Source organism: Eulemur rufifrons, chromosome 8 (assembly GCF_041146395.1).
Source record: "Eulemur rufifrons isolate Redbay chromosome 8, OSU_ERuf_1, whole genome shotgun sequence".
In the NCBI taxonomy this organism is placed as follows: domain Eukaryota; kingdom Metazoa; phylum Chordata; class Mammalia; order Primates; family Lemuridae; genus Eulemur; species Eulemur rufifrons.
Genome location: NC_090990.1, coordinates 105,082,448 through 105,091,489, shown reverse-complemented (window position 1 = coordinate 105,091,489; position 9,042 = coordinate 105,082,448). Strand labels below are relative to the sequence as shown.

General features: G+C 46.7%; 2 non-coding genes across 2 annotated transcripts; both read right to left on the bottom strand.

Annotated features, from left to right (window-relative positions):
• Window positions 1-1,063: 1,063 nt before the first annotated feature.
• On the bottom strand, window positions 1,064-1,227 carry LOC138390924 (U1 spliceosomal RNA). The gene has a single exon (XR_011234593.1). It is a non-coding gene; the product is annotated as a U1 spliceosomal RNA (small nuclear RNA).
• A 5,388-nt stretch (window positions 1,228-6,615) lies between these two features.
• LOC138390928 (U1 spliceosomal RNA) lies at window positions 6,616-6,779 on the bottom strand. The gene has a single exon (XR_011234597.1). It is a non-coding gene; the product is annotated as a U1 spliceosomal RNA (small nuclear RNA).
• Window positions 6,780-9,042: the final 2,263 nt, after the last annotated feature.

Sequence of the window (9,042 nt, the reverse complement as noted above, 5' to 3'; positions counted from 1 at the left end):
AGCTCAGAAGCTGGAGTGGGGTCAGAGAACAACACACTGGGGGCGAGGCTGGCAAAATGCCCACAACCGCCAACACTAGACCTGGGGCTTTCTTCTAAACTGTACTTCAGTACTCGGGCATTTTCAGATGGGGAAAACACAAATTATGTACTTCTGGCAGTTAAAAAGAGATGCCATTCCTAGTGCCATCTAAGAAGGGTATTAAGGGTTCCCCTAATTTGGTAGGGGAACAGGCTGCTGAGGCATGTCAGCTACAAAGTGGAGGCTGAGGGCGAGCTAGTGTTTCTGTCTACGAAGGTGATGAGCGAGGGTCTGAGGGATGGCGGAGGGGAGGAAAACAGAGCCAGAGTGTGAAGGCGCGGCTTTGGGGTGAGAAGGATGGGTCAGGGTGGTATGGAGAGTTGGCTGGCAATGGATGTAGGATGTGGAAGCAAGACATCAAGCAGCCATGACTTAAGAAATGAAGTCTGAGGAAAGATTCGATAGTTAAACGGCAAAGGGCAGGTAGGGAAATCGCCTGGTACAAGCCTCCCGCAAGAGGGAGAAGCAGATGAGAAACCTGTCCGGCTCCTCACAAGACGTCCCATCTCACACTCCAGGGAGCCCCCTGCGGGGCCTCAGTGAATATGTGCAAGATCCCCATGGCATCAGCAGAGCCGTTCCCCTACCAAAGTAAGCGGCTTACGTAACAACCGAACGGGAACCCCGACAGCCGTGAAAGACAATAGTTTCTCTCTGAAGAAAACTTAATGAGTTGTGGATGAAATTTCCACTTAGGTGCATGATATCAGCACAAACTCCCGCTAGACGAAACAGGAAGCTTCCGATTAAGCCTGCACTTACCAACACGGTACGCAAAAAGGTGTTCAAGGGCGAGAACACTTAGGAGCCGCACTTAACGACACAACTGGAAGAAAAAGCATAACACTAATGACAACAACAACCTTAGACTACTCTGCTTTAGAAATGTGATGCAGCGCAATAAGAACAGCAACGAAAAACATAACGTACCCCCGTCCAGACAAACAGGCCCCAAACTTCTGCCATTTAAACACCACAAAATCAGGGGAAAGCGCGAACGCAGTCCCCCACTACCACAAATTATGCAGTCGAGTTTCCCACATTTGGGGAAATCGCAGGGGTCAGCACATCCGAAGTGCAATGGATAAGCCTCGCCCTGGGAAAACCACCTTCGTGATCATGGTATCTCCCCTGCCAGGTAAGTATGAGCTGCTCACCTTCCGCCACCGCACACCCTCACATGCCTCACACTGTACACACACGGTCACTTGCCTCCGCGCGCTCCCCCGGCCCTCCTTCCCCTGCCACACGCCCCCTACACTCGCTTCCCAGAAACGCTCCTGGACTCGCCCCCACACCACGGGAACCCGATCGCGTTTAAGCCGCAGGTGCCCACGCGGCAGCCCCCGCGCTGCCTCATCTGCATAGCATACGCTCCATCCGTGATGTCACACGGGCGGCCCTGCCTCCAGCCCTGGCCGGTCCCCGCGGCGCTCCTCCGCCCCACCCCCACGCCGCCCAGCGGGCCAACCGGCGCGCCGCAGCGGGTGGGGGAAGTGACGTCTGCCTCTAGCTCCTTCCCTCCCGCCGCACCGGGTTGGGGCAGTGCGCCCAGTCCCGGGCCTGGTCTCACCTGGCTTAGCGAGTTACTAAGCTGTGTCCCTCCTGGGACCCTGCTGGCGGTCTGCAGAAGCCTGTGTACTCTTCGTAATATAGTGGCTTTTCATGCGTAGAATACAACGTTTACAAAGCAATACAAAGGGAATCGGTTCCTTCCAAATACGGTTGTCTTTGTGATGTGGCATTGCAGTTAAAATTTGAAGCCATCCAGTATCAGAGAGAAATCACATTTATGAAACTAGGGAGAATGCTCAGTGACTGCAAACCAGCCATTCATGCTGTTTTTTTTTTTTACCACTAGCGGTGTTAGAGAGACCGTTGCCTAATTTCATGAATCTTGTAGGGTTTGGGGGCAGGGGAAGGTTTGTTTGTTGCTGTTTTGGGGGTTTTTGCTTTTGGTTTTGTTTTGTTTTTGTTTGCATATACAGCATTACGTAAAACTGCTACCCCAGCAGAGATGATTGGACAACTCTCAGGCAGGGTGTAGGACTTTGTCATCTCCTCCATAGCCATCCCCAGACCTTAGTGCTTACCTTATGTTAGCACTTTATATTCTGCAAAGACAGAAACAAATCTTCCAAATTCAACAAAAATATCTGGGGGAAATTTTGTTTGAGGTGCTTAACTAATGACTTTTAATGCGAAGAATACAACCCTGAATTCTGACAATACTCATCGGGTTTAGTTTCCACCGCCCCCCTCCAAATCTATCGGGATATGTTAGTTTTCCCCGTCCTTTACTTTCATATAAATTGAAACATGGGCGGGGCGCGGTGGCTCACGCCTGTAATCCTAGCACTCTGGGAGGCCGAGCCGGGTGGATCGCTCAAGGTCAGGAGTTCGAGACCAGCCTGAGCGAGACCCCGTCTCTACTAAAAATAGAAAGACATTATATGGACAACTAAAAATCTATATAGAAAAAATTAGCCGGACATGGTGGCGCATACCTGTAGTCCCAGCTACTCGGGAGGCTGAGGCAGTAGGATCGCTTAAGCCGAGGAGTCTGAGGTTGCTGTGAGCTAAGCTGACGCCACGGCACTCACTCTAGCCTGGGCAACAAAGTGAGACTCTGTCTCAACAACAAAAAAAAACAAAACAAAAAAAAAAACAAAAAAAAAACATGAAGTCTGTAGTGAGTTTTTTTGGGAGGAGAGAGGCATAGGTTTTTCTTTTACTCCACAGTATGTCTACAGATTCATCCATGCATTTCATGTAGTTCTTTGTTTTTGTATGTATATCTTTGCATGAATATATCCCAACTTATTTATTCTTTTATTTTTTTAGAGACGGGGTCTGGCTCTGTCACCCAGGCTGGATTACAGTGGCACGATCATAGCTGACCCTCACCTTGAACTCCTGAGCCCAAAGGATCCTCCTGCTTCAGCCTCCCAAGGAGTTGGGAATACAGGCGTGAGCCACTGGCACCAGCCCTGGGAACATTCTTTTATGTGTCTTCTGGCAGGCTATATTCACACATTTCTCTAGGGTGGCACATTCCCCTAGAAATAGAACGCCAGCCACATATGTGATTTTTAATTTTCTAGTAGACATAATTTAGAAAGTAAAGAAAAAGAAGTGAAATTAATTTTAATAATATTTTATTTACCCGAATACATAAAAAATATTATCATTACAACATGTGACATCAGCAATGTTTCAAGTGTTCAATAGCTGCAGGTCTAAGGGATACAGCTAAAAGTAGAACTGCTGGATTACAGCATACATGTATGTATGCTTGACCATTAGTAGACAACTAAAAATATGTACAGAAACAATTAGCTGTGCATGGTGCTGCATGACTGTAGTTGCAGCTACTAAGGAGGCTGAGGCGGGAGGATCGCTTGAGCCCAGGAGTTTGAGGTTGCTGTGAGCTAGGCTGATGCCATGGTACTCTAGCCCAGGCAACAGAGTGAGACTCTGTCTCAAAAAAAAAAAAAAAAATTGCTTGAAAAGAAATGTGAGTCTGTATATGTCTTTTGAAGAAACACCACAGGAGGAATTATATGGCAGGTATAAAACTGTCCTAAATATATTCATGGTCCTCCTGCCTCCCAGCATCCTCCTTATCCCAACAACTGCTCCCCCCAAATCATCAACTTAAACAGAATTCCTGCCAGCACTAGGTCTGTCCACCGCTTTACTTTTCCTCTCACCTGCCCCACACCCCTTCCACGTCTATTCTGTTCTTTCACTTCCAGGTCATTCAGTTTTTTCATTCATAATTATGAAAAATAAGCTGGGAGTGGTGGGTGATGCCTCTAACCCCAGCTATGCTGGAGGCTGAGGCAGGAGGATCGCTTCAGCCCAGGAGCTCAAGGCTGCAGTGAGCTATGACCAGGCCACTGCATTCTAGCCTGGGTGACAGAGCCAGACCCTGTCTGGAAAAAAAAAAAAAAAAAAAAAAAAAAAGTAAATAAATAAGAGAATTCTCTAAGGCTAAAAACAAATTAAATTAATTTAAAGACATCAAGATTTGAAATGGTGTCCTTCTTGCTCTTTAAAATGAAATTTATTATGGTATGATTTGAAAATCATACAATGCATCCATCCATTTCAAGTTTGATAACATGTCTATTACTCCAAAACATCCTCTTGCACCCTTTGTCATCAATCCCCTTGCTACCCCCGTCCCAGTTAATCAATGATCTGGTTTCTGTCAATATACCTACCTATAGTTTTGCCTGTTCTAGAAATTCACCTCTCGGCACCACACTACATGTACTCTTTCTATCACTCAGTATGACATTTTTAAGATTCATCCATGCTGTTGTGTGTTTCAGCAATTTGTTCCATTTCATTGCAGAGTAGTATTCCATGGGTTGAATATGTCACAATATGTCCATTCACCTCTTGATGGACATCTGACTCATTTCCAGTTTGGCAACTATTATAAACAAAACTGCTAAGAACAAGTCCTTTTTGTGAACGTATGTTTTATAAAGTCCATCTTAAATTTAATACTAACTTACTCTGTAAATGGATATTACATCCAGAAAGACGAAATTCATTCAAATGTTACAAAGGGCTGCAGCAGAAGTCTACACAGTTTTCTTTGTTATAGTTCATAATTAAGGGGAAAAAACTTAACTTGGATATTGTTCCCTACAGGCAAATCCTTAATGTAAGGCACACACTATGCTAGGCGTATTATTAGCTTTTCTCATCTAATCTGTGCAACAGCTCTATGAAGTACTTAATACTTAATATTACTATTTTCCTATGACACTTGCAAAATTGAGGCCTGGCAAATTGAAGGAGCTGGCCCAGGGTCAAACAGAAGGCACGCGGTGGCGGTGGCGCCAGGATGGAGACGAGGCCCTTCCCAAAGGCAGACAGAAGCTAATGTCTCTGGAATAACCTCGGTGTGTCTTACAGGCATGGAAGTCAAGAGCCAAGCAGTTCTGAGCCACTGCATTGGTCTGTTGGATCAGGGACGCGGAGCGTAAGTTAGTGATGAGACCAAGGATATTTCTTAAACACTCTAAAGACCCGAGTTTTCTCATGGGTGAGGCACTTTAAGTTGACTTCGGTCTTGGTTCATACAGTTTTTATTTGAACAAGGAAACCTCCCGCTGCTGGGGAGACCTAGACGGCTCGTCTTTCATCAAACTAGATCGGTCCATAGGACGGACGGCTTCTACTTGCAATTTCCTGGACACTCGCTGGGCGTCCTGTGGGATTTCTGAGGACCTGTCCACGGCGGCACCGCCCCCTACTCCACCCTGGGCATGGAAGCTTCTGAGGCCAGGCGCATCGATGAGCGACGTCCCCGGGACTGGCAGCCACCAGGGGACGCCATGGTCTTCCCGCCGCAGTCCTGCCTTTCGTTGGCCAGGACGTTACAGCTCAGAAGCTGGAGTGGGGTCAGAGAACAACACACCGGGGGCGAGGCTGGCAAAATGCCCACAACTGCCAACACTAGACCTGGGGCTTTCTTCTAAACTGTACTTCAGTACTCGGGCATTTTCAGATGAGAAAAACACAAATTAGGTACTTCTGGCAGTTAAAAAGAGATGCCATTCCTAGTGCCATCTGAGAAGGGGTACTAAGGAAACGTCCTAATTTGGTAGGGGTACAGGCTGCTGAGTCATGTCAGCTGCAAAGTGGAGGCTGAGCGCGAGCTAGTGTTTCTGTCTACGAAGGTGATGAGCGAGGGTCTGAGGGATGGCGGCCGGGAGCAAGCCAGAGCCAGAGTGTGAAGATGAGGCTTCGGGGTGAGAAGGATGGGTCAAGGGTGGTATGGAGGGTTCTTTGGCAATGGATGTGGGATGTGGAAGCAAGACATCCAGCGAAGCAGCTGTGACTTAAGCAATGAAATCTGAGGAAAGATAGTTAAACAGCAGAAGGTAGGTAGGAAATCGCCTGGTACAAGCCTGCCGCAAGAGGGAGAGGCAGATAAGAAACCGGTGAAGGCTCTTCACAAGACGTCCCATTTCACATTCCTGAGAGGCTGGCAGGGCAGGGCGCCAAGACTTGGGTGAGTCTGCGGTTCTGACCTCCAGGGCCTCCATGAATTTGTGCAAGATCACCAGGATATCAGCAGAGCTGTTCCCCTACTAAAGTAAGCGGCTTACGTCTACAACCGAACGGGGACACCAACAGCCGTGAGAGACAATAGTTTCTAAGGAAAACTTGCGTTCTGGTGAAGTTTCCACCTAGGTCCCTGAAATCAGTACAAACTCCCACTAGAACAAAACAGGAAGTTTCCCCGTTAAGCCTGCGCTTACTACCAGAGTACCTGTTAAAAGGTAGCCCTTGCAACCATGTATAAGAACGTTCAAAGCCTAGGACACCTAGGAGCTGCATTTAATGTCAAATGGCAGAAAAAGCACAACACTCACGACAGCAAAACTCACTTCAGCTACTATCTTTTAGAAATGCAACAATATGAAGTAAACAGGAACAAAAAAACTAAAAACATACCCACACCCCCACAAGGAGGCTTAATACGTCTGTCATTTAACCTTCCAAAATCAGAGGAAAGCGCGAACGCAGTCCCCCACTACCACAAATTATGCAGTCGAGTTTCCCACATTTGGGGAAATCGCAGGGGTCAGCACATCCGGAGTGCAATGGATAAGCCTCGCCCTGGGAAAACCACCTTCGTGATCATGGTATCTCCCCTGCCAGGTAAGTATGAGCTGCTCGCCTTCCGCCACCACACACCCTCACACGCCTCACACTGTACACACACGGTCACTTGCCTCCGCGCGCTCCCCCGGCCCTCCTTCCCCTGCCACACGCCCCCTACACTCGCTTCCCAGAAACGCTCCTGGACTCGCCCCCACACCACGGGAACCCGATCGCGTTTAAGCCGCAGGTGCCCACGCGGCAGCCCCCGCGCTGCCTCATCTGCATAGCATACGCTCCATCCGTGATGTCACACGGGCGGCCCTGGCTCCAGCCCTGGCCGGTCCCCGCGGCGCTCCTCCGCCCCACCCCCACGCCGCCCAGTGGGCCAACCGGCGCGCCGGCAGTGGGGGAAGTGACGTCTGCCTCTAGCTCCTTCCCTCCCGCCGCACCGGGTTGGGGCGGTGCGCCCAGTCCCGGGCCTGGTCTCACCTGGCTTAGCGAGTTACTAAGCTGTGTCCCTCCTGGGACCCTCCTGGCAGCCTGCAGAAGCCTGTGTACTCTTCATAATATAGTGGCTTTTCATGCGTAGAATACAACGTTTATAAAGCAATACAAAGGGAATCGGTTCCTTCCAAATACGGTTGTCTTTGTGATGTGACATTGCAGTTAAAATTTGAAGCCATCCAGTATCAGAGAGAAATCACATTTATGAAACTAGAGAGAATGCTCAGTGACTGCAAAACAGCCAACCATGCTGTTTCCCGCCCCCCCCCCCCCCCCCCAACAAGCGGCATTAGAGAGACCGTTGTCTAATTTCATGAATCTTGTAGGGTTTGGGGGTTTTTTTTTGTTTGTTGCTGTTGTTGGGGTTTTTGGTTTTGGTTTTGTTTGCAAATACAGCATTACATAAAACTGCTACCTCAGCAGAGATGATTGGACCACTCTCAGGCAGGGTGTGGGACTTTGTCATCTCCTCCATAGCCATCTCCAGACCTTAGTGCTTACCTTATGTTAGCACTTTATATTCTGCAAAGACAGAAACAAATCTTCCAAATTCAACAAAAATATCTGGGGGAAATTTTGTTTGAGGTGCTTAACTAATGACTTTTAATGCGAAGAATACAACCCTGAATTCTGACAATACTCATCGGATTTAGTTTCCACCGCCCCCCTCCAAATCTATCGGGATAGATTAGTTTTCCCTGTCCCTTACTTTCATATAAATTGAAACATGAAGTGTGTAGTGAGCTTTTTTGGAAGGAGAGAGGCATAGGCTTTTCTTTCACTCAATAGTATATCTATAAGATTCATCCATGCGTTTCATGTAGTTCTTTGTTTCTGTATGTATTTCTTTGCATGAATATATCTCAACTTATTTATTCTTTTATTTTTTTAGAGACAGGGTCTGGCTCTGTCGCCCAGGCTGGAGGGCAGTGGCACCATCATAGCTCAACCTCACCTTGAACTCCAGAACTCAAAGGATCCTCCTGCTTCAGCCTCCCAAGGAGCTAGGAATATAGGCATGAGCCACTGGCACCAGCCCTAGGAACATTCTTTTATGTGTCTTCTGGCAGGCTATAGTCACACATTTCTCTAGGGTGGCACATTCCCCTAGAACTAGAATGCCAGCCACATATGTGATTTTTAATTTTCTAGTAGACATAATTTAGAAAGTAAAGAAAAAGAAGTGAAATTAATTTTAATAATATTTTAGTCACCCAAATACATAAAAAATATTATTACAACATGTGACATCGGTAGCATTTCAAGTGTTCAATAGCTACAGGTCTAAAGGATACAGCTAAAAGTTGCTGGATTACAGCAATTCTTCTGTATGTTTGTTTGACCATTAGTAGATACCACCAAAGAATTTTCCAAAGTGTTTGAACTTATACTTCTACCAGAAATGAGCAAGAGTTCCCAGTGTTCCATCCTGCAAAATTTGGAAATATGAGTCTTTTCTTTAAAAGTCAAACTTATCAAAGTATAATTAAAATTCAGCATTCTTTTCAGTGATATCATATCTTTGCAAAGGTGGTTGTGGTGGTAGCTTTGATAAAAAAACAAGTACCATGTAAAAAAATCAATGTATAACCAGAAATGAAGGTGGCAGTTTAAGATTTAAGGAGCTCTGCAGTACACAATACCAAGGCATATGATTTGGAAATGTCAGAACATTGAAAACAACAAACCACTTGACTAAACTTTTGCAAAGTTCCCAAGAGTCAAGAGAACACACAAGAATCCACGGCATCAGCAACATGCCCACAAAATATAGAAATATATGTGAACCCAGTAATCAACAGCATTTTTCAAGGGGAGTAATGA